Source organism: Lepeophtheirus salmonis, chromosome 5 (assembly GCF_016086655.4).
Source record: "Lepeophtheirus salmonis chromosome 5, UVic_Lsal_1.4, whole genome shotgun sequence".
NCBI lineage: Eukaryota > Metazoa > Arthropoda > Copepoda > Siphonostomatoida > Caligidae > Lepeophtheirus > Lepeophtheirus salmonis.
The window spans coordinates 72167-100152 of NC_052135.2; the positions used below are offsets into that span (position 1 = coordinate 72167).

The following is a 27986-nucleotide window of genomic DNA, read 5'->3' on the forward strand; positions in this document are numbered from 1 at the left end:
CTTGTTTTTGTAAATATAAATGATAAAAATATACATAAAGTCAAGATTTTATGTAAACTATGATTATCCTAACGTGTGTATCTCATATTTTGGATGATCTATTGTGTATGGATGAAAAAAAAGATGTTTGAAAAGTTTCAGTCTTCAAAAATCGTTTCCTTGACCTATCTAGCTATTTGAAAATGAATTTTGTCAAATTGAATTTACTTTTAGTTTAGGGATTGATATGTTTTAATTTTAAAGTTATAATGCTGAATTTTAAAAGTTTCATTAAAGTTTCTTCCCCAAGTTGTACAAAAGAATATAATCCTCAATTTCCATTTTGAGCAAAAACAAATTATTGCACAAAGAACTATTTCGGATACATAAACGATCACAAACCCTGTACTGACCTCCAAATCGAATCAAATAAGTATTTTGTGTAGGTGCATAATACTCATGGATAGGCTGTCAGAAACCCCTTTCTATTTTATAATACAGTAAATTTTGATATATTCAACATTTACTTCTGGATATTAAAAGAAGCTGTATTAAATCTTTGTAAGTAAATCGCTCAATATAAACAATTTTATAAAATATAAAACTTGGGGCATGGTTCAGAATCATTTCTTGATTCCACTTCATTTTTTATCCAACTCTCAATATCCAGATAAAGAATGATTCTAACTGATATTTAAATAACCTGTTTTGAATCAATATAGCCAATTCTTAAATTCTCTAAATGGTAGAGTTTTAGATATAAATTTATTGAATTTATATAAAATATACATTTAAAAATATGGTGCATCATTGATTACTACCCTACGGTATTCATTTCTATCCAACTGCATTTAATCCAAATTAGTATTAAGGAATACATGGTGACGTTACTTAAGGTCAGTTCAACGATACTTATAATCCTAAAACTTCCATATTTCATAATGATATAACATCCTTAACTTGTCCTCTAGTTAATCCAATATTAATATTAGCGTGCATTTTAGCTAATAAATGATTTTTAGTTTAGAAAACCTGCACAACCTGTCGGCCAAGATGTATTTTTAGATATTATATGGGATTTATGATTCTCAAGGAAGCGGCTGTGTAAGATTTTTTCATTTAATAGTTAGAGTAGACTAAAGTGAACTGTTACCTGAATGTAGGAAATACGAATACTCTCTAAATAATTCAGTTCTTTTGATGATTCATTTCTTTAAGTGAATCAGTTATTTTGATAAAACAATTCCGTTGGTGGGTTGGTGACTTTGCAATTGTTCGTGTGTGCAAATTAGAGTGCACTCAAAGTAGCGAGCTAATGAATTACCATGTAATACACAAATATATGCTTCTTCACTTGAATATATTGATAATAACTTAATAAAAAAGTCAAAGGGATAGAAATATTTGATGGAGGTTAAGTGATATATTCTATATATGGGAAACTTACGGTATAAACGTACGAATCATTCACTTCTACTCTGAGTCCAACAAGGACTTACAATTATAACTACACCCGCTCGTCGTTAAAAATGAGTCCTCCTCAGACAAATAGACAAACTGACAAACAAATTTTGCTCTATTAATATTGAATTTTCTGCTTCAATTCAAAATGTTATGTATAATTTGAAAAAGAGGAGGAAGTTGATGGAAGTTGAAGAAAATGTACTTTTAAATATCATTTTGTAATGTTTTCAGAATTCCTAAAAGTAAAATAATTAACAACAAATTTTCTTTCTTTTGTTTTTTACATACACATTCTGATATATTATTCTTTGGTGCAAAAAAATATCTAAACTATCAAAGTGACTTACATTTATAAAAATATACAATTATAAATTTACATATTATCTTTTTACAATAAATATGTATTACAATGATTTGATAAACATTCATAGAAATAATCTAAGTAAGCGTAAGGGAAGTATTTAACATACGAAATATAATTTAGGGATGTAAAAATTACTGGAATTCCGGCGAGCGTAAAACGAGTCAAGATCATCAATGCGCCCTTTTCCTGCTGAGAATGTTTGGATGTTCACAATAAGGAGAAATACATGTCAATAAGTGAAAAAATGTTTTACAGGTAAAAATATATATACTCCCCGGGATTCCAGCAACTTTCCCATCTCTAATAGTTAATATATGAATTTAAAGATAAGATATGCAACACTGCGTACTTGGATTTCAAGATTCAACCATTCTTAGAAGGGCAGATATAATATGTAATGGTAATGTTCAGGTAATGTACATGATATTGTATAATATGGATGAATAAATTAGTCCTCACTCAGACTACTTGAACAACTACTATCTCCATTGTCCTGATCTGAAAAGGAGCTCGTCGACAAAGACCTTTGATTGGTTTCCTCTTCCTTTTCTTCCTCCACTTTTTGATGCTTTGCCTTCGCATATTGAACCCCAGCAACTCCCAGTCCTGCAATTACACCAACGCCAGTCACAAAACTAGCAGCAGTTGCAACTCCTAGGGCTGCAGCCGCACAACCACCAACGATCCCACCTCCTAGACTTGGAATTGTAATCAGGGATGTGGATGTTAGCCCTGCCGTTCCTAAAACCGTATGAACGCCCAGGACTTTCTCTGTCGTGTCCCAAGTTTTTGATCCCATTGATTGATCTGATGGAGATTTCTGCGGTGTTCTTGGACTTGATCTTCCAGACGAACGAGAATGAGTCATTCGACAATCTTTTACACTTGAACTTCGCTTTGCTTTAGGGGGGAACAGACTGTTTATTCTCCATGTAAGAACTGAAAGTATACATATATGTTACATTGAAGAAATGATTAAGTTGGACTTTAGAGTAAAAAAATGACTCACTGACAGTCCATTACAGTTTTACTTCGGATACCAAATTTTCGTCTTTGAATCTGAGCATTTCCATTGGATAATGTTTTATTGGAGCTTTTTGAATCATTAATTTCATTCTTAATGGGAGAAGAAGGGATCGGCATGGGTGAGAGGATGTTCGCAGAGCAAATGCTCATAGATCGTCTAGCGAGTATTTCCGGTCGAGGTCGACTAGACCTTTCTTCGAAGGATGATTTTCGTTCCATTTCTTTTCTTTTAAGAAAATAGTTATATTGAATAATGAATCACTTGAGTTATGGATAAAACTGTCAAGAAAAAAGAGAAATTATCTAATGGTTTTATGTTTCAATTTTAAATACAAATAGATAAAAAATATAATTTTATAAATGCATTTTTATATTTAACACACAAGCAATTACATATTTGGTATTTGTTGTTTGAATCATTTAAAGTTCATAAACCTGTTTTAGAATTATTTTAATTTCTTCTCTTCAACAAAAAAAAAAAAAAACTTATTTGTAAAATTTATTATATTTAGTCATACAAAACTGTTTGTTTTAAACTATTTTGAAAGTAAATAATACATTAAAAATGGTATTTTTAATTAAATACCACAAAACCACTTGAACTGTATATAAAACTAGACAAAATTAATACGAACATATTTGCACTATTTCATTCAATGCGGCCTTGTGACATTATTTGTTGTCTATGAGATCGATATATAAACGTGGAATTGCTTTATAGAAAGAGCTCTATTGTCTTGGTCAGTTGATGCTTTCTTCCCAAAAACACTAATTTCCTGTATAACGTTTGTTAGAATAAAAAAAATTTATTGATTGTTTAAACTACAAAAGTACACCAGGAGAAAAGTTCACGATTGCCATTTTTTCAAACAGTCAAACCATCATCAAACTAAACTGACCTTACATATATGGACATATAAAAATCATTTTTCAAAAAAAATCCTTATTCTCCCCACAAATAATTTTCTTCCCTCATGGGGAGTGTAATGCTTTTAACTTGCTTCAGGTTATTGACTATTTTAAATTTTCCAACAATGATGGACACATGTGTTGAGACTCAGTGCGACACCAAATTTTATTTTCAGTTTGGCCTTAAGTGATATTTTCTAGACAGCGAATTTTGACCGTAGGTCTAAATTTATCTCAATCGATGTACTTCATATGACATTAATGTACTATTTCAAAATACACCTGACGTCAACAATAACTCATCTATAGATTCAATCAAGACTGAATTTCAAGTGAGAAGGATCCCTACCAATTTTTTCTTTGGGATCAAACGAAACCGAATTTTTCTTTGATACCGGTCAAGACAAAATTAGTTTGGTCTACTAAAAATTATAACGATCTCAGACTGGATTAGAATTTTCAGACCGAAACCCAATTGGATCCATATTAATGTCTAATAGTCTTGTTGTTGTCTTTTTTGATAAGTATTTAGATGGAAGAATTTGAACCGAGCTGCTTCGTTACAAAATAGTGAACACAATCTATAAATCCAAATTTTCCTTTTAAAACTTCAGTTTACATTTGACTAAAAGGAGTTCGTCGACCATTTTTACACTTTTGAATTTAATAGTGACCTGAGCCTATAAATTTATTCTTTATTTATTCGAATATGTTAAAAGTTAAGATAGAAAAGTGCGTCATGTTCGAAAAGAAAAGAGGAATAGATTTCTATACAGAGGAACATTACTTTTGTGATGTTTAACGGCTTTTTTGAACATAAGCGAGCAACTCTACTTTTTATTGAAACAATGGCGGTTGAAAAAAATATGGAAATAATTTCTCTAGAGGAATGGGTAACAAGTCATGAAAGTTTTGCAACCCCTCAATTATGCCACTCTTGAGATTAGCTCGGTAAAACTTGTCAATAGTAGCAAAGTTATTCCTTGAGTAACTGTTTAATTTTTTAAATATACAAACTTCTGTGCTGATTCAGCCCATGGGCCTCTAAAATAACTGAGCAAATTAAAGAAAATCTTATCTATCTCGTCTTTAAAAGAAAAATGTAAATTATTTGTTAAAGCTACAATTTTGGAGGCACGCTATAAAAAAATCAACATTTCGTAAAGAAAAACAGCGTAAATTTTTGTCTTGAGGAGTTGAAATCGGAAATGATAGATTTAATAATAAAATGCATGAATTATAATATGTAACTTCTTGTTCTTGTAAGAAATGTAAGGACAATTCTTTTGTGTTTATTTTATGATTAAATTGCTAAAAAATATACACAAAGATAAATAATATAATATTTTCTCGTTGAAAATAAAAAATACTCGAGTATCAATGAAACTCTTTTAAGTACTCGAATTATTACCTGGGTTTACTTTGGTCCAAAGATTCAGTACCCGCAATTACCCGTTCACCAAAAATATACCTGAAACCATCCCTAATCACCAATCAAAATAAAAGGCAAAATATATTTCCTTTGATTATTAATAATAGCCTTAAAGAAAGAAGAGGATTTCTCACTCGGGCCATAAGCATTGAAAAGGCATAATTTGAATCCAAGAGTGTCTATTCTAATTTCGTGCAAATCACTTTTGTTGGAGTACGCTTAGATACAAGAAACATCTTCAAGTCTCCTCGTAATCAGAGTTAAGTCTACTCTATTCAAACCATTCCCAGTAAAAAAAACCACAAAAACCTTTTGAGTAAACAAATAGGACAGTTACAATTAGACGAGGAAGAGTTCTCCGATTTAATGTCTTGAAAATAAATTATGTCCATTTTTTTTATTATCTTACATAGAAGTCATTGAAGCTTTTAAGGTACTGATGTATTAAATCATTATTATGTTTCCACTTTTAATTTAATAAGAGTTGTTCTATTCTTACTTTAAAATTGTTAATTTATTATAACTATTTTGTATTAAATTAAAGATGTACCTAAATAAATGGTAGTTATAAATAAGTTAAATTATACGGATGCTCTGATCCCAAAAGGACAGAAATACAATTCCTTGTTAATCCCTAGTAGTTGTTATATATATTAGTGTTGAGACTCGGTCCAGTACGGAATATTTTTTTTTCAGTCTCACCTTAAGTGATTTTTTCTAGACCAATTTTTGGTTCAGACCGTGGACCGATTTTTTTTAGTCTCACACACTATTTTTTTCGGTCTCACTTTATGGACAGATTTTTTTTCAGTGTCATATATTATGAGATACTTTTTTTGTTCTAGATCAACTGTCATTCATTTCTTTCAAAAAAAATCTCGAAAGTACACGATAAATCTCTAGAACAAATACTGTGTACATATAAGAGACGGTGGGATCTAAATTAAACCAAACTATCTCTCTGTTTAAACCTCGTATAATGTCATTGTACTTGAAAAAATATATGATGCCATGTTATAATCAATTTATCAGTAAAATTGGTCTAGTCCGATTTTTTTAGCACCGAACTAGACCGAATTTTTCCTTTGTACCAATCTAGAACGAATTTTTATATGAGACTGGTCCAGACCTATCTTTTTGTTAAACCAAACTAATTTGGTCCGACAAAAACTATAACGGTCCCAAACCGGTCTAAGATTTCCAGACCGAAACCCAACACTAATATATATTGGCCATTTAGTTATTCTATGAAAGAATTTTGGAAATCATAAACCATTACAAATCTATAGCTACACTTATGATAAAATATTACTTGGTAATATTATAATAGAGTATCAAATATAATACTATGTAAGATTATAATATTATGAAATATATATTATATATATATAATTCATTTTCAAAATGGAGGAGAATAATAGGAAAATTATAGTCTGGTAGTAGTTAAGAAATAAATAGCAATTGGTATGATTGAATTATTTGGCTAACTACCAGATGATTTCAGTCCTTTTTGCTATTTCTTTTTCAAGGAAAGGTTGCGTGATACAATACAAGTAACGTGAGATCCAATAAATAGACCCACAATTCGAAAATGTTTTAATTTTCTTTTACGGTCTCAGATCCCGCCCTGGATCAAAATATCCATCCAATCCGGTCTTAAAAAATCATTTATGACAGAACTGATGAAAAATTGGGGTTGAACAGAGTCCCAACACTAGTAATTATGTGCCTTTGATTTTGATTATAAACAGCTCGAAATAAAAATCTTGCGGTACTTCTATTTATAGTCTGTCATTATTTGTTGTTGATAAGATTTTGTTGTTATATTTCTGAGCTAACTTCAATTCTACCAAATGGGAATAATATGTAGAGTGGAAATATATAATATTCCCTGCTTACAAACTAAAGTTTATCGTCATTTTTATGGTATTGAAATGTTTAAATATTAACTACCAATGTACTAAATTACGTATATGTTGAATTCCCTTGTTTTTTCAAAGTTTTTATACTATTATGCCCTTTCGTAAATTGTATAGGTTAGTTATTATCAATTATTTCAAAATAAACCTACTTTGGGAATATTTAAAAAAATTGTAATCAGAATAACACATATCCAGTAGAAATATTATTTTTTAAGCGATATTTATTGATATAGCAAGTAGTAGAAACTTAATAATTTTTTACCTGCCAAAAATTTTGTTTGGATTCTAATTTTTATCCAATATATCTTCAAAATTGAGTTGACAACATAAAATATTTTCTCAAAAACATTAAGTATAAGCACTGTTTCTAACTATTTTGGTGTTGCTTTTATAATTTTTGGAACTTTCCAAAGGATGAAATGCTTTTTAGTATTTTGATTCACCAAAAATGAGATTTCTTCCATTGAAATGTTTGGGTATTTTGTGAATGCAAAATTTAGTTGATTATAAAACAATTAAAAATGATTATTACCTAAATTAACTATGGCAACCTTTCCTAAAAAAAGAAACATAAATAAAGGCCTTTCCAGCTACGCGAATATCATTTGATAATTGTATACAGCAGGGGTAGGCATTGTTCGAGACATGGAGTGCCAAATTCAACATTTCTAATGGATGAGTGTGCCACTATCTACAATAATGGTAAAAAACATATAAAAACTACAAGAATATGTTCTAATTAGCGCATGTCAGTGAATATGCCTCCGCGTGCCAGCAGTTGCCAATCCCTGTTTTACAGTTTAATAAGAATTTATTCAAATTCAATCAAACAACTTTCAGAAACTTGATAAGAGGAAAAGATGTAGAAAAATCGACAAATAACAACAAGATACACTGTAGAGGGTAAGGGAACTTACAGGGTGCAGTTTTTATTTTAAGAAATACTTTCCTATATCTGAAACTGTTTTCATTTAAAATATTACTTAAAAAATGATTCATTAATATGTCTGAAAAACATGTTTGGTGTATAATACTTAATTGGACCAGGTTAGTAGAAAGGTTAAGTGGATTCATCTCTGGGTAAGATAAGGCTGTAGAAACGATCAAATAAAGAAAGAGCTTTCTTTAAATGTGGTATGTATACCAACATAAAAACAATCTTGATTAAAAAATAAGAAAGAAGATCTCAACTTATTTTTTAACATTACATAAATAGAGCCAAATATTTCATAGACGTTTTTGTGTCAATTACGAGATTTTTATTCAAAATTTGTGAGTTTAGATACCCAAAAAAATGTAACTATAGTTTATGAGCTTTATTTGATTTATAAGACATACATACATTGGCCCCAATATGGTTTTTGATCTAAAATATATCAATTTTTCATTCTTTTACTGCGGTGATCAATTTTTGGCTATTTTAACTTCAATTTGCGGTACTTCCAAAGGGTTGATACAAATAATTTGTTAATAGTAATGGATGATGATTAATATGTCGAAGAATACCAATGTAATTCAGGCTCAATTTTCAGAAATATCCTTCTAGTTTGCTTTTGTGTTGAGGGGCCTCAAATTTGGAATTAAAGGAATTAAGCATTTAAAATTATTTTTATGATTAAAGTGTAGCAAATGCTTGAATATAGGAATTGATATGACATATTCAATTATGGACCTACACTCCTCGAAAAGTAATTTTCTTTCCAAATACCCAATCTTATTCTTATAAGTTGAAACATATACCCATGTGTACTGAATACTGTACAGTGTACATACTCGGATATTTAACAAAAAAAAGTATGTTTTTATTATCTATTGGTAAATGTGTACATTTAAAGTTATTTTTAGAAAAATAGAAATGCATTTATGTAGGTATTTGTACAATATACAATCATAAAAGGTAGAGGAGACCCGTGAATGTTGCAAGCCGAGCCTTTCCTAAGATTTTTCTTGTGGGAGAGGTGGGAGTATCTTGTTCAAATTTTCTAGCTGACATCCTTATTTTTTGGCTCTACGGGGGTGTTTGAAAAACCCATACAAAGTCCAAGAAAGGGCAGTACTGGCGTGCATATGGGTTATGTTTAGTTAGTAACATCTCTTGAAAGAACACAAACCAACTTTCAGCCAGATCAGTTTATTTCTTTCTGTTTGACATATGTTTGAATCGAGGAATCAGTGAGAAAGATTATGGTGACTTTCTTATGGATTTGCTAAGAATAATCCTCATCGATTATCCGGAAAAAGGTAAAACTATTACAGGTTCATATTATTCATCGTTATTGGACTGTTTGAAAACCGAATTGCAAGAAAACCCCCAGATTGGCCCAAAAAAAAGTTATTTTCCATCACAACAATGCACCAGCTCTCACCTCAGCAGTTGTGGTAGCAAAATTAATGGTAATAGGGTTCCAACTCGATATGTCCACAGCACTAACAATCTCACACACCTTCACTCTTCTGTCATTCATCACCATATCATGGATTTTACCAATGATTTCTGGAGAAGCAATCTGAACAGGCCATCCAGAACGTTCAGCGTCACTTGTGCCCATATGACCACTCCGAAAATTTTGAAATCACCTATAAACTTTTCTAACTGAAGGTGCAGAGAACCCCATAATGTTTATCAAGCTTTTTTCTTATAAGGTAATGTTTAATCAGCACATGATATTATTTTTTGTCCATTTTTTGAAAGTCACTTCACTTTATCGATTCAAAAGAATGATAAAGAAAAAGACATAGACCGATCTGGCAGAAAATATTTCGATTCGATTCGATTTCGAGGGGAAAAGTAATTTTTTGAAAGGGGAGTATTTTTATAATGCCGTAGGTTTTTGGTATAAAATATATCATTTGACTGATGATTATTTTGCTTTCAGTATATATGATCATATACGAATTTAAAACTCTCTCATTGAGGAGAAATTTGAAATATAGTATTAAAAAAACCACACAGTTTAGTGGTTAGAAAAGGAAAACGGTTGGTAAATGTACTTTTTTTTGTTCATTCTTTAATAGATCATAATGGTGTTAGCATCTCTCTCTGAAAGAAGAATTCTCAACTAATTTTGGTGTCAATTTTGTTTATGAAAGGGCATTCCCCAAAATTATAAAATAGTAGCTGATGTTAACATGGGTCTTAATTCAGCAATACTATTAATTTTACTCCACCTTCTCATTGTGCTCTACAAAAAGTTCATCCTTAGATATGGTAACGCTCAGCAAAAGAGTACCAGTTGCAAAAAGTACTCAATTTTCCTCATGTTGCATCTATTCTTTCATATTATTTGATATATTTACGCTTTAGAGCAAGTATATTAATGGGTTCAGGACAAGGCCCTGAAGAGGTTTGTGAGTGTTAACTTCTCTTATCTATAACACTGATCTGGAATCTTGGATCAGTATAAAAAACTGAAAAGAGTGTGGTTTTTTCTGTACGGTCCTAAGAACCGGTCCTTATGGGTCTTTTACGGAAACTACGATAGGTAAAATCACATACTTATTGCTAACTACAGTATTTGTGTCGCTGCATTTCAATAATCTCTTTCAAAGAGACAAGATAACCTGAAGTTACAAATAGGTGGGTTGTTACTTATATTTTCAATCCCAGTTTGGAGTAAAGAAAAAAGCTAGGACCGTTGGACTTAAAGACGGATTTATCAGTTCTTAGGACCGTTGAAGTGTAAAAAAGATCGGACAGATAAAAAAAAAGATGAAAGGGGAAAAAAAAAGGCTGATTAGGAATTCTACGATTGATCCAACTCTATTGATCAGTTATGATAATGTAAATCTGATTATATCTTAATCTCTTATAATACAATGAATGTCAATAACTCAGCCCCTTGAAAGTTTTAGTTATTTTTTCTACGTAAAATATAGTTTACTCTAACTTTCTAAATTTATTTAACTGTTTTAACCGTAGCCAGCGATAAGGAATATGCAGTATTATATCATATTCAGATGCAATTTCAATAAATAAATTCATGACTCGTATAATCTCTAAATATGTTCAAACAGTTGTCGACATTTGTTGGCATCTTTTGTTAATTTTTTTATTTCATATTTTGCAACAATACCCAGACCCCCCTAAACATATATTTTTGTATATTTATGTGTGTATATTTGCATATAAATATATTTTTTCAAACATTTGTGTATATAAACATGCATAATATATAAGTAATTTTTTTTTTCATCAAATAAAATATATACAAACTTAAGTAGATATGTACAAACAAATGCCACATAGTCAGTGGCATTTTTATAATAAAAAAAACGTGTTATGTTTCAAAAAAATGTTAAGATATCAACATATCCTTTTAAAAACTCTCAATTCTTTATGAGTTGTCCAGAATTAGAAGGAAATAAGGTTTGTTTTCCGTCAACATAAACACATATTTGAAAGAAATTATATATACATACATATCATTATTTCATGGACATATTTGAGTCAATTATAGGGATTGTATTCAAATTTGTGGTATGAGTTAAAATTTGTGACGCACACAATGGGTAAATAAGTATAATTTGTTCATAGTAATAACACATTAAAATTAAACCGTTTGGTTATTTCTTGAAAAAGGGGATTCTTGAAACATTTCACGAATAGAAACACTTTGATTTCCCCATTTTGACGTTGATAATGAGCAATGAACAGGATTTAAATGATTTGCATAGAAGGAAATAACATGAAAACGTACGATAAAAACCCCTCATGTAATCTATATTTATCCATGATATGAACATTTTATTAAGATCAAAGGTTATGTCATAACGCGTGTACGGCCTATGTTTGACTTCCACCACACTTTTAATGTTGACGTCATAGTGTATGAGTGGTTGCGTGCTTAGTCAAAATCTATCTTTTTTGCCTATCAGTTGGTACGATACATTAAATTCAAAATTCTAGTAATAGTGACGTCATAGACTATGATTGGTTACGTGTTTTGTCAAAATCTGTTCGTCTTGTCGGTACGATATATCAAATTGAAAATTCTAGGATGCACGATTACATGATGGTATAACCTAATATACTAATCAAATTACTAATAAAATATACAGATATTATTTTTCGAGAAAATTCTGTCAGAACCACTGATGCAGAAGAAATACTGGAAAAATCTAGGAACTTACTAAGATAATATCAATCCGTTTATTCAGTTAAAATACATTAATTTACAGGCCTAGAGAGTGGCCATTACACTCACTGGATTATCCGTTTCTCTGTTCATTGGGTCAATTTTTGTTACAATATCTGAAATACAACGGACAATTTTTAAATTTTTTTTCAGGCTTGTAAGCCTTTTTCTACAATGAAAAATGAAGAATCATTAATTATATTAATTCCTTTTTCATTTATTTTTAGATGAAAAAATCATCTTAATAAATGATATACGGTTAAAATTTTATTAAAACAGTTTGTATACTGCAAAAGCACGTTTCGGGCTAAAATACCTTTTTTTGTCTGATATTTTTTTAATTTAAAGAAATCTTGAACAGACAATTTGAAGAAGGACAGAAACAAATGTTTAAATTTCGTCACATAGTGTTATATAGATACTTAAGCATCTTAAAAATTGAAATGATATAAAATAATAATCTACCAGGAACATATATTCTTCCTTAGATATGCAATATTTCAGAACTACACATGTGTGCGAACAACATGGCCCATTATTATTCTAAGGATATGGCCAGCATTAAACACACAACTCAGAATAAAACGGTCATATTTTTCTTCGTAGTATAGGAGCCAATCATTTGTACCTACTAAGAATAATCATACACCATCTACAAATAAACATTTTTTGTAGGATTATATTCAAATAGGTTATACCAAAAATTCTGTAAATGACGAGATTTTTAAAGATGAAATATGCTGGGATTACGAATGTTGAATCTTTCTAGAAAACTTTAAATTTATCATGGCTAAGGGGACTCTGGGCAAAGAAAATAAAGAACACATTTTTGGAGGACACGGTGAAAAAGTTCGAAGAAAGAATATTCATGGGTCCGGGGTAGTTATTCACTACAATCAAAAGTGATAATATATTCTGGAAAAACATGACTTTCTCATGGAATTCTGTAATTAAAAAGAAGGTGCTTCCACTTCTCAGTCAAGACGAACCTCCAAACTTTAACACAATGATCTACAGTAGAGGATAATTCTTCTATCACACAGGAATGACCTCCAGAGATCAACTCTTGCAATCAAAAACAAAACATCGTCCTCAGACGTTTTTGCTTGCCTTTGTATATAATCAGACTAAAAAAGGCCTAATTATAATGTTTGACGAGGAAAAAAAGGACGTTATTATTGGACGTATACAAAAGTCCAAGTCTCTCTCTTATATTTCTTTATTTGAAAGAAGAATCAAGAACGGATTGTTTTTTTTTGTTCCATAAAAATATGGTGAATATATATGTTAGATTCTAATATTTCAACACTAATTAAAATAACGATATTTTTTATCATTTGCATGTAGAAGTTTGTATCTATTTTTGCACTTAATACATTTAGAATTGACATATGTTGGCGATGAGGAAGCTGGGAATACCAAATGAACATGGTCCGTTCTCTCCATTTTATATAGCCCTTGAGTTTCTTCCCTGCAAATCAATTAAATACTAAGTTAATACGTAATTTTAAGTCTAACCTCTCAAAGACGATAATAAAAAGAAGAATCCAATTTTTAATTTTTGCTACTACCAGCGCAATTTACAACGCTTCCAAAGAATACACACTAGAACAACGTTGTTTAGCACCTTACTTTGCAGATTGATGATATTAAAAATGATCCCACCTGTTTTTAAGTAATGTAAATTTTTAAATTACAAAAAGTTTCGAAATTGAAAAGGAGATTTTATGATAATTCTTCATTTCTTTTTACAAATAATAGTTAACGCACATTAGAATAAGGCTGGTATAGTGCCTCCCTTCGTGGATTTCTGGTATCAAAAATGATCCAAACAAAGTTTCAAGAGTATTTTGGCATACAAAAAAAAAAAAAAAAAAAAAAAAAAAAAAAAAAAAAAAAATATTAATGATTAATATAGTTAGAATACAAGAATTAACTAGATGCAAAACATCAAAAGTAGGGTTTTTGATATGTTTGATTCCATGTTAGAGCAACTAAACATTGGTGAGTACGAAAGTTATTCCACCGTCCGGTGAGTTAACATAAATTGTTGTTTAACAAAATTTAAAAGTTTATAGCTCCAAAAACGTGGTGTTCTAGGAAGGCTAGAGTTTGAAAATTGAATGATATTTTACAGAAAAGTTATAATAGGAAGATATCATCGTCACTAAAGTGTTAATCAGAATAATTTGTTGATAAAAATTGACGATAATTATTCGTCGAGATATATATACCGGGCCGTGCAAAATTATTTACCGATGATGTAAATATACTTTTTAAGAGGTTTTGTGGCAACCCATCTGATTGTTTCGTACTTTTACTGTTAAAATAAACAAAAATCCTTCCTGTGAGAGCGTAACAACTTCCACACGTAGACCATGTCCAATCAGGAAACAAAGAGGATCGAAATTGCAGCCCTCCTCCGAGCGGGAGTGCCTCATAACAACATTAAGGAACAGGCTGGGGCCTCGTTGAAGACAGTTTACAACGGTTCTGAGCGCTTGGAGGCTGGGGGTGATCTCAAGCATTCCCCTGGGGCTGGCAGGAAGCCCACTGTCTCAACAAGGCAAGTAAAGGCAGTGTTCAAGAGGACTCCCAACAGGTCCATTGCCGACATGGCCAGAAAGATGGGAACGTCGACATCAACTGTTTCAAGGGTATTGAAAAGGGCTGGAGGAAAGTCCCTGAGGCGTACTGAACGCCCTCTGCTAACTGAACGTCAGCGAGAAGTCAGACTTGAGTGTGCCAAGAAAATCTTGAATGATATCAAGAGCTCATCTGGACGCATCATCATTTTTTCAGATGAGAAAACTTTTACGTCGATCTTATTTTCAACAGGCAAAATGACCGTATTGTGAGCTTTGGAGATGTTTGGAGATCCAACGGGAAGACCATGAAGCTGGTATGGTTCCCCACTGGCTCAGATTAACAGTGGATGATTATGTGAAGATTCTGGCGTCCAAGGTCCTTCTGTGGATCAAATCCATAGTCGGCAACTCTCCTTGGTTTTTTCATCAACAAGATGGAGCACCCGCCCACGCTTCCAAGAAAGCTCAGGAGTGGCTCAGGACAACATGAACTTTTGCCAAGGACTACTGGCCCCCTCAGAGCCCAGATCTGAACCCACTAGACTTCCCTATCTAGGCATACGTGGAGACCAAGGCCTGCAAAAAACGACACAAGAACATAAATGCCTTAAAGGCTGCTGTCAACAAGGCCTGGGCCTCCATGGACGCCGATGACATCCAGCAAGTCTGTGGCAGCTTCAGACGTCGCCTGACCAGTGTCATTGAGTCAAATGGTGGCTACATTGATTAAATTTGATCACAAACTATTTTATTATTCTAAAAATGTATGAATAAATTGTTTCTCAAGTCATTCAAATGTCATTATTGTCCGCGATATGTTCTGAACAAAAATCGGTGAATAATTCTGCACGGCCCGGTATGTAAACAAGGCTCAATTTAAATGATGTTTTTGGTTTGTTTTTGTGTTGACGAGGCACAATTATGAAGTCATAAAAATTATTTTAAGTTTTCTCATTAAAACTGCGCAATATTCCTATTTTTGTCGTGATTTGAATAGAAAGATACTATGTATATCTCAATAATAAGACAGGGTATTTTATTAGATCCATTTTGATAATCATATTATTTAGTAATACCTTTCTATATGCATAAATAATTAATTTACTAATATTTTTCTTTTAGATAATATGTCAAACTAATAAAGATAAATTGATATAGTATCAAGACCTTTTTCGGCTTTCCTTTTCTACATTATTTAATGATTTTTTTTAGAAATTAATATTTATATCTATTTATTTCAATTACTGCTTAAACCTTACAAAAATTTCGACTGAAATCCATTTTTTCCCTAATTTTAATATCCCCCCCCCTCCCCACACTACTACGTAGAACCAGCCGTGTTCCCAACCAATTGACAGAGTTATTTCCGTCATTTCTGAGCTCACACATTTTATTTTTAGATATTCTCTCCCTGGGAATGAAAGAATTACGATAACTGCTTTGGTGAAATAAAATAAAAAAACACGATTTGGTGTGATATTAAAAATGTTTGGTACTCGTTTGAAGTCAGATTTTTTTACTACTCTAAATATATTGTTAAAAATATGTACATTCTTATATTCAAAAATACATAGGATATAATATTTACTTTTTAAAACACGAGAAAGCATCTACTTAGTACATATTCTTTTTTACGTATTCATCTCTTTTAATAGCTGTTTCATTTTTATAAGGATTTATTTGCATAACGAAATTATATTAAAAATGGTAAGATAAAATTAGGGAATGTTATTTTCAAGAAAAGAAAAAAAAAAAGAATTCAGGAGTAAATTCAAACAATTTCCATCAGTTGCAAAGTGGTGGAAAGTTTCTGAAAATGTCCATAGAAAATTTGGTTTGGGAATTTTCAAATAAGTAGGTTATATGATTTTGAAATGTTTCGTATACATTTTTAAAATACAATATTTTAGGATTTTTAGTGTTCATACTCTAATAATTTGATATTGAGCTTCTTAGTAAAATCCCGATCTTCCTTTTTCCTACCCCAAAGATATTTTTATAGTCATTATTCTTAAAAATGTTAACTCTCTTACTAGAATTATTTTAGTCTTAACTTAACCCCAATAAATCTTTATTTTTTGTTGTGTAAGGGGCCGTGGAAGATGACAAGAAGTTTTTTAATTTTCTTCAATTAAAGACATTGATAGTTGAGAATTATCAAGGTACAGCGAGATCAATATTCCAGGCCCACAACTTAAAAGGATTTCTTTTTAATAAATGTTACATATATACCTAAAAAATATATATTATAGTTCATCTACGAATTTATCTTTACATGGTCCTACAATGATACTTTTTTACGCCTTAAGAGTAACGACAATATATCATTTTATCAAAAAATGTCCTTTTATAACAAAATGATTTATGTGATTGTCTGTTCGTATTTGAGACTGAGAGTAACAGGTAAACTATGATCAAATATAAAGAAGCCAATAACGATGTACATTCTATCTCGTATCAATCGGATAATTTTTCCCATATTCAATGCTGCAACTTTTTACACACATTTTTCATATTTTATCGATTAATTTCGATTAATTTGTTTGTTTTCCGTAGAAATATTATAAAACTATATTTTTCAAAAATATTATTGATTTTTCTAGACTTCAAAATGGAAAATTCAGTTTAAAATTGTTTGTTTTTAATATAAAATTTTCATTAATTCCCAAAAATTCCTGTTAATTATCCATAGAAAGTTTCTATGTTTGAAAATTTCCGCAATTTTGCAATCCTTGTCAGAATATAGTTTTATTTTATAAAAGAATAATTACATTATACTGTTGAAATACTCAAAGTAAATGTGTTCATTTATTCTAGTAAATTCGAAAAAAATAACCATATTAAAAAGAAGGCTCATTAAATTAATGAAATACAGGATACTTATCTCATTACAGAACTTTTTAAGAGAACCACTCAATTCATGAAGACTTTTATATAATCAAAATGTTAAAAAATTCAATTTATTTTCTATAAAGAATTTTACATAATGATTAAAAAAATCAGACTTTATAATTTGATTAATTTTCTATTGACAGGAATGTTTAATTAGAGTAATTAATAAAATTTGAAAATAAAAATATTAATTCCCGTATTGAATAATCTTTTTTACATTGAACACAAATTTTTATCTACTCAATAAAATTCAAAATAATATCATACATAGAAAATTAGAGTACCGGGTATTCTTTTAAGCTACACAAACGCAAGATGTATCAAATTTTGTTATTTTATTATTAAAATCAAAGATACCAAACATAGAAAAATAAAAAAAGGAGAGCTTTTAAATTAACCCAAAAACTTAGAAAAATAGTTATTTATTACATTTTTTATTTAATTTATATAATTTAAATTCTTAAACCCCTGAAAAATATTATTATTCAAATATAAGTGTAAGAAATTCACGATGAATTAATATGCGTGCCACAGTACGAAAATACTTGTGCTATATTAGGACTCTACAAAGAATTTGATGATCGGCAGTCACAAACTATAAGGGACGTCATTAAATTTATTTTATTTGTCAAAAACGACTTGAAATTCAAATATAATGGAACGGATTCATCCACTTAGTATGTTTATGCGATTGTTTATGAAGATATTAACAATATCTGGACATAAGGTTCGATTCAAAATGTAACTAAGGAGCGAGTTATTTAACTACTGAAAGTTTATTTTGAAAATATCATCAAAAATTCATCATTTTGTCTCCGTGGATATCAACATATTGGAGGAAGTAATTAAAAAAAATATGAGATCTACGGCGTCAAGAAGTATATTGATGGCTTCAATTCCAAAAGAGTACAAATAGTGTATTAAAAAAGAAAAAGAAACTGGACCTGGAAGTCCTAATAATTTGTATACTATTTGGGAGAATAGCAGCATTTGCAAGCAGTAACATAAATTTAAAAAAATTCTAAATTGTATCTTACAAATATATAGACAGGAATAACATACATCGATATCATTCCTCAAATCTACTTCGAGTCCAACAATTACTAACACTTTTAACTTCGTAACAAATTCTCAGAGTTACTCATCAGCTTTCAAGCAAAAAGTGATTACTTTACACTTAAATGTTCTCTCTTTAAGAATATTAATAATGATAACAGCTTTGGAAAATAAATAACATTGTTCTAGTTGCAACTAATTTTGTACTAAGAAAACGTAATGGAGTAACCTGCTCTCGCTCCAAATAAAATTGGTCAGCTTTAGGATCGGTCCTTATCGGTCTTTAAGGATAACAACACCAACTGAAATACTATTTCCTTTCGGATTAACTAGGCGTTGGGTAAAATAAAAATTCAGAATTCCAGTAACCTTTTTTGGGTCCAAATACGGAGTTGCTACTGACGTTCTTGCACTATTGCACTAGGCGCAGTAGCTCTTGACATGCCTTCTCCCTGCTGTCCCCTGCAGGATATTTCGATTCAAAGTAGCATGGTGTGTGTCGAAGTATCGCTTATATTTGACCGTTTCATCGATGGAACTTTATCCTTGCATATTAGACACACTGCAGAACCTTATCCCTCCACAAAGGCGAATTCCTCTGTCCATTCTTTCTGAAAAGTACACTACTCTTCATATTTTTTTATTATTTTAGCCATCTTCTTCGTCAAAAGTGTTTCTACAATTAGCTATCTGACTACTAGATTAAAAGGAGGTAGTTTACTTACTGACCTAACACCGACAATTGTACATTGTAACGTCCACAGGACGACAAAGTTTAAAAAAAAGATGTCGTTTTATAACTCACACTCAAGAGGTTACTGCTGGTTATGACCACACCTCAAGAACAACTTAATTAACGACACTTTAACACTCCTCTGCTCTCCGCAGATCCAAACTATCTACTTTTCGCCAGCTCTCTCCCTCTTAATCTCACACATTTACACGCGCTCTGACTCCAATGTCACTCACATGCATGCTGTATTCACTGTTCATTCGCACAATAGGAAATCAGAACTATGTATAACACTGTGCCACACTGAAAATAGCAGCTTTCTTCAGGGTTGCTACAATATTTTTTTATGTTATTATTTTTTTATTTTAAGAAATGTCTGCAAGCCAGAAGCAGTCATCGAAAGAGCCACATCTGGCTCACAAGCCATGACCTCCCGACCTTTGTACAGCCATTGGCTGTACAATAAGATAAATGATAAAAATTGAAATCATACTACCGATGCCTAACCAATTTATGCAGCATAATTTGAAGATGGAAGATGCATAAAACCTCTACAATAAACATTAGTTTTTGAAAAAATATTGAGGAAATATTATTAATAACTTATCTCATTAGGAGAAAAACAAAATCTCAATCATAAAGAATAAGTATTCTTTTGATATTACATTCGATGACAACATATTTTATAGATAACTTTATATTATGTTATTCGTAGAATTTTCCGAGAAGATAAATGAAACTTTTTAACAGAAAATGTTTTTATTAATTTAAATTAATGATTTGAATGTAATTATTAAGATCCATTTACCTAATTTAAAAGCTCTATGATGAAAAATAAATTTAGGATAAATATATTTTTTGAACAGTGTTTCATATTTTTTTAAACTAAAACCATTATTCTTGAGCATATACCATTTAAGTATCAAGTGTAACCACGAGTGTGTGTGCTCTTGAATGATAAAGAGGGACACAAGGGAGTTCTGACTTTAAAAAGTCCTTGTTGGACTCAGAGTAGTCCAATTGAAAAACGACATGGTTTATCTTTTTTTTTACATGGTCGAAATGCTTAAGATTAATAACCCCATACAATACAATTGTTCATGAAATATTAATACCTTCCCAAGATACTCGTAGTTACTAACAATGAGAAGAAAAAAAACGACTCATTGAGATGAAGCCTTATGGGGGATTGCCACACCTAACCGCAACAATTTTCCCTCTCAAATTCAAAAGGTGATGTGATTTAAAATGTGTCTGATTTGTAAGAGAAAAATTATATTTTATTAGCACATAAGCTACTAACGTGGCATTTTTTCTGCCCATACAAGGCACATTTTAAGTCACAGAGCCTATTTATTTCGACAGGATTTTGTTGTAGCTTAAAGATTAAAATATGCAAAGAACTATACAATAAATTGTGTGCAGACAAATGATAGATGTGGTAACCTACCTTTAAATAGGATCAAAATAAATGAATAAATGTTTTTTATTCAAAAAGAGATATGTGGGCTATTTATATACCATTAACGATATAAAGATTAATTAATTGATCAATAAATCTATTTTATATGTAATTACGAAAATCCCAATTATGCAATAAGACTTTTTATATTTGCAATGAATATTCTGATAGTAAAAAAGAGAGAATATGGATACTTTTTGGCTCATCAATTCATATTATTTTTTTCTTCCTTAAGCTTTATTTATTATTATTGAGAAGAAAACGTCCAAGTATTGAGTGAAGAGCTACGCCTGAGTTTGCTCAAGAAAATCGGATAGTAACACCCAAGGTTGATAGATATACATGGTTATAGCATAATCTAATCGGGTTTGCTAGAATTTTCAATCTGATGTATTGTCCTTACTGCTGGGCAAGAAAAATAGATTTTGACAAAACACGCAACCACTCATTACGATGACGTCAATATTAAAAGTGTGGTGGAAGTCAAACATCAGTCGTATACGCGCTATGTTATAACCTTGTATTTCCATTAACCTTGGTAACACTAAGGATTTGTTTGTAAGTTATATTCTATATTATTAAAGCAAAATTTGTATATTATTAAAGAAAAATTTGTATCTTCGTCGACGCCTAATAACTCCGGGCAATGCCGGTTACTACCGCTACTAACTTAGAAAGATGATAAAAATTGATGTTGTTAATATGATATTCCTAGCGGGTTGATCTGAAATTACATTCTTTCTTTATTGTACTATCATCAATCGTAATTAAATCCCCTGATTTGTTATTCATCTCACAATCATCTGTTATCAATATTTGAACAAGGAAACGTCATATTTGGTTATGTGAAAGAATAACCTGAAACTTTAATTAGTTTCTTGGAAATGGTTGTTCCTGTTCTCTGAGATCTTTGGGAACATCAGCAAACAATATTTTTGTTTTCATTGGTTGAAATATGAAGGAATTCTTTATTGGTGAGACTAGTGTTTAGAAATGTTATATATTTCTTCATTGAGTCATTCATAATATTATGTGTTTGGACATTTTTCTGCACTGAATATTTCCTTGGTTTTTAGAATTAAAAAAAAAAATCCTAAAATAAAAACTTTTTGGAAAAAAAAAACATTTCTAAAGATCAATATCAAATATTAAATTATTTCCGAAAAAAATTGTAAAACCTACAGCTATTACAAAAAAGTAATTTTTTTTGGTGGAGGGATGTTTGGCATATTTATTATGATTATTCTCAAAAATTGGCATCAATATTTTCTATATATATTCTATACAAAAAATCCTTTGGTTGATTGTACACCGACTATTAACAACAGTATAAAAGAACATTTGTTCTATGTCCAAAATGAACAAATAAATTAAAATACAAGGGTTGAATACGTTTAAAATTATCAAAAATATGTTACGTTAATAACTATAGACATTCCTGAAAAGAAAAATCAATTATTTTACTTGTCAATTCAAATCGGAAAACACATTTCATTTTTATTTATAAATTTAACTTTTTTGATTCTGAGAATGAAAAAATAAGAAACATTCAATAGTTATAATGTTTTCAGTCTTTGTAATTTTGTTCTAAAATCAATTTAGGAAACCATGGAGAAATTCGCAAATTGTGTGGTATCTCTTTTATACATTGAATAGGTGATAATAGTGGGTAAGACATTTTGAATATAGAGACTGGAATTAACAAGAAATATCATTATGGATTTTGTAGCATACATGGTTATTTATAGGTCCTTTGATGAAGTTCTTCTACACTTCCTTTCTAAAATTAATTCAATATTTTTGTCAAAGCGGAGCTTTGGAGTAATTTTGATATATTATTATAATCAACAAAAAATTGAATGTGTAGAATATTTAGTAACAGCCTTGGACAATGCATTCCATTCTAAATTTATTGTTCTATCCTCCAAGAAGAGTGGTTGCCCACTAATACATTGGTATCATTAGAAGAGATTTGTAGACTAGAATCTCATAGTATTCTATTCAACTTTTAATCTACTTCTTGAGTTGCTCACGTAAAATAATAGTTCACAAACTCTTTCTTTAAGCTTATTACAATATGGAATTTTGTCCAAGGAATTGCAGTTATCAATTTTTATAGATTATATATTTTTTTAAGTGTTATCGGAGTAAATAATTGAGTATCTAATGGAGAAAGTCGTTCCTTCGAGTTGTTGTTTATTTCCTAAGAATGTATTGGTTTTCATTTTGTTTCTTAATCTATAAGAAACAAAATGAAAACTAATACATATTCCTTCTCATCAACATAACGATTACGTGCCTACGTTCACTTCTTCTCAATTGTATCTTCGCCGTCAAATTATTTGGGAGAAGATATGTACTCAAATAAAGAACTATCTTCCCAATTATTTCATTGTTACTTTAAACGATAAGTACAAAAATAACAAAACTGAATAATATAACTGTTGTACAGAAAGTAAGGGAAAAAATGTGATAAATTAGAGGATTGAGAATTTTTAATGATTTAAAAATTATTATCCCATATCTATTTATAAGATTCTATAACACTCATTAACATCATAATGTATTAATTTTTATGTTATATAATTTTATTAGTGTTACTTTTAATAGCAAATATGCCAAAGACAAACACATTAAATAATAAATATAGAAGAATTAATTTTTCCACCTTATTTTGGTACATATGCACAGCAATACGAAAGTTTTAGTACATTTGTATTTTATTTTGCCTTTTCAAATATTATATTCAATTGTTAATAAAGAAAATATTAATTTGTTTGTGTTTAAATTTATGTCTAACTTTTTTATATTAATGGAAAAATATATGTACAGGGTGCGTGGGGGTATTCGTGGTGCAAGATCAAACCGGTTTCTTGACCTCTTAACGTGCTTTTTTAGGTTGTTGCTGTTTAACACATCAAGGATATATATACATATATAGGGTTGAAAAAAAAAGAAGTAAGTTTACTCAAGATGAATGTGCTGGTATCAGAGGCCCAAAAGGGGAGCCATACTCTCCAGAATCCGCGCGGAATTTTAATCAAGATCAAACGGCCAAAAGAAAAAACAACTGCTAGTTGTGCCAGGACCCAAAGGAGGTGCCCATCATCATAAAGACGAAGTTACCTGCCCAGGTGATGCTTCTTGGGGTGGTCAGCAATGAGGGCGACGTTATGCTCCCCTTCCCTATGTGTTTGCCCAAGGCATCAAAATCAATGCAGTTACATACATTGATGTCCTTAAGACCGTGGTGAAGCCCTGGATGGATGGTGTAGCTGCTGACAGACCATACATATGGCATTTAAGATGGATCTCCTGCTTATGCTGCCAACAAGACCCCGGATTAGTGCCAGGTAAATTTTTCACACTTCTGGGAGTAGGCGGTTTGGCCTCCTAGCAGCCCTGATATCAATCTTCCGGACTTTTTTGTAGGGGGCGTAACTGAGAAGGATAGCAATAGGTCCCCTCATAATATCATGGCGTCCCTCATTACGGGCATCATGGAGGTATTCATGGAGGTGTCCAGCTAGGACATCGCCTACCCCTGCAACCGGGTCAGGAGCCACTTAGAGGAGGCTGTGGAAGCAAATGGCGATTTCATTGAATTATATAAATTAGATTATATGTTAATTAATTTTTCCTGAAAAGTGTATAAGTTGAAATTAATTTTTAGTACTGTTTTGATTAATTAGAAACTACACTATATTTGCGCTATGAATATCTCATGCACCCTGTATACAGAGATGTGAATAAGTAATGCTTATTGAATATTAAATCTAATTCAATTTAGTTTTATAGTTAAAGGCTTCAATGAATTTTTTTATTTATGGAATTTAAGATCATCATATCATAGATATAAATATTTCCTATACTACACGAGACGTAATTTTGTAAATCTAAACCCAACAAGTTTTTAATTAATAGGATGACTCTTGTAATAAAAATGGGAATAATGTTCCAAAACTAAGTGATGATTATAATTAGTAATAATTATAACCTTTCGTAAGTAAACATCAAGATTAATTTCAACTAGATTACAGTTTAAAAAGAACCGTAGCATTATCTAAACTAAAATTAGATCAAAATCTATTCCGTTAATATATTTTTTAATGGAAGAATATCCACTATTTCAGAGATTCCCAAACTTTCAAGATAACGTTAATAATGTTAATTATTTGAACTTAGATAACTAAGATTATATTTCCCAGTTTTGATATACATGAAATATCATGATTTAAAAAAGTAAACCTCTAAACTCAAAAGGAGGAGAAACAAAGGTACTTTGTAAGATTTCCATTATTATTAGAAATGTATCTAAAGTTCAATTAGGAAATAATATCTCATAATCTTGGAAGAAAGGAAACTCAAACGACGATTTATAGGAGATCTTTGCAGTTATGAGTACAGATTACTTTTAGTCAAAAGCATAAGATCCCGAAAGAAACGGTAATGCCAAGAAGTAAAAGCTAATTTAGCCATATGGAAATCGATATATTAAATAACCTTTGTTGGAGAAGATAACAGATACTCTCATTGCAAGAAATAGTCATATTCTATTAATTCAGTACAAAAGGACTTGCCACAAACAAAATCGAAGAAACTGATCCATTACTGTGAAATTTGAGATTTTTTGCAGTTCAATTAAAGTCAGATCTAAAAAGTCTTATTAAAAAAATCTTAGCATCTAAGCGGTTCTCCTCCAAAACATTATTTTAAATTGTTAGGGTTACTATATTAATTTTTGATTTCTTTTATTTTACATACCAACAGAAAAATATTATAGGCATCACTGCCTCCCATTATGTTTAGTTGTACAAATTATTATAGCTACATTACTTTTAAGCTGGATATTTAGATAATAAATTGTGGAGCTGTATGAAAAAAATAAGAAACTGGGTTTATCTCAATTTTAGGAAAAACAATTGTATATTCTTTCCTTGCGGTAACGACATATACCTATATTGTATTTATGCAGCCTTAAGATAACAAAAGTTTTTCAGGCTACGTTTGTAAATAAACTCATTATTATCGCAAAAAAAACAACAACGAAAGTTTGAAGAAAAAAAATTACACAAGCATTTACTAAAGTATATATTAAGTTGGGGAAAAGGTAATTTGGTATTTCCCCCCTTTTTTTAAACAAAGTATATCTTCTTCATTATTGGTCACATCGGATCATACCATAAGGCTTTATAAAGGTATGAGTGTATACTACAATAGATGTTGGGAGAGTATTGCACTTGGCCAGTTTAGTCGGGAATTATAGTGCGTCTTAAAGAAATAAATTTGCCATACTTCACACTTTTTCTGCCTGAACGGGAAAAACTCGTCAAAAGCGACCAAGAAAATTTGCAATGTATACGGGGCTGATACTCTTTTGGTTCGAGTTACGCAACAGTGGTTTTCACGATTTTTTCACTGCTCAATTTTGTCCTCTACTGTGAACAACTGTGGTCATCATCAAGTCAACGCCAGGCTGCACACATCTTTTGATGACGTGCTAGAAGCTCCATGAACATGGATGGTAAGTTTTTATGGATCAACCCTACAGTCTGGACCTGACACCAAGTGGCTATTTCTTAATCCTATCTACTTGGAGGTACAAATTTTGCCTCAATAGAGGACTGTGAAAATTGGTTGTCAGAGTTTTTGCCAAAAGGACAAATGCATCTACGAGAAGGCCATTATGAAGTTGGATTCTTGTTGGCAATGAGTTATCAAACAGAAGGGGCATACTTGGCACTAATTAAAAGATTACTTTTTCTCCAGCCTATTATATAAAAGAATTGAATCATAAATCGAAGAAAAGAAATAGAAAAATAACTTTTACTTTCTATTGATCCCTTAAAGGAATATAAAAAACTCAAATCCTCGAAATAAAATGCATATTTCATAAAGAAGCTATTCTTACATTCTTTTTCATCCTTTTGGCGATGAAGTTTTATTCGTTTCCCTGTAGATAATTCCTATGGGAAGAATGATGATATTCTAGGGTATAATGTAAAAATGGAAAGAGATACACTTCTTTTTTGAAAGCACCATAGTAGGCCCTTCCAGAAAGAAAATGAAGAAACTAATGGCTAAGAGAAAAAAATATTTTGAGTGTAAAAATTATATGATTTTAATACATTTTTTTATCGTAACAGAAAAGAAACAACGCTTTCACAAAAAAGAGTAGCGCTCATAGCTTTCCCTCTTATATATATTTTTTCATTACATTTGGACCACAGGCATACAGTGTAGTATTTGGTGGAACATATATGTATGTATGTAAAAAAAGAGAGGTCCTTGTTTTTATCAAGAGTAAAAAGAATAGAACACACGCAGGAGGGCAATTTTTATGTACAAATACTTCCATGAAGACGATTGGAAATAAGACCCTCAGAATGATTGTATTGAATGTTTGTAGAAAGCATGCAGACATCTTTCATAGAAGGGATGCATGAAATTTCTCAAATATGCTATGAATAAAAAGAGTAATGCTCTAATATGTACCTATATAGGCCCCATGAATAATTTTATATCCTTAGTAAAAATGATTTGTTTTTTAATATGTTTACTGTTTCGAAAACAGACAATTATTATTAAAGCTCTCAAAGAAAAGCTTTCAGAAAAAAATGTAGTAAGCTTTCAAACTACGCTTTATTCTACAGAAAGAAACCGTTAATAGGAAAAATGTATTTGCAATTAAGAATTTCATAGCTACTGCTATACATTTTTTAATTTCTTTCCCTACTCGATTATAAATTAAATTGATCTTTAATTGATCTTTTTAAATCCTCTTAAAAGGACCCATTTGCTACAAAACTATCTATAATTGATTGAATATATGTGCGAAATTCCTTTTCATAGCACAGTTATTGAACTATGTAAAAATCCCCCCCAAAAAATTAAATTTAATAACATATATCTGCAAGAAAGCCCTTTGAAAGACAAATTGAGGGTTCTCTGGCTGATTTTGACACGTAAACACTCCTTAAATTAGGTCGTAAACCGTTGGAAGATGTACTCAAAAAAAAAAAAA

The 27986-nt window shown here is 30.7% G+C and overlaps 1 long non-coding RNA gene across 1 annotated transcript; it reads right to left on the bottom strand.

Annotated features, from left to right (window-relative positions):
- Positions 1-1705: 1705 nt before the first annotated feature.
- Positions 1706-27117, bottom strand: LOC121118874 (uncharacterized). The gene is made up of 3 exons (XR_005864597.2): positions 26874-27117; positions 2817-3112; positions 1706-2746 (listed from the first exon to the last, which is right to left on the bottom strand). It is a non-coding gene; the product is annotated as an uncharacterized lncRNA (long non-coding RNA).
- Positions 27118-27986: the final 869 nt, after the last annotated feature.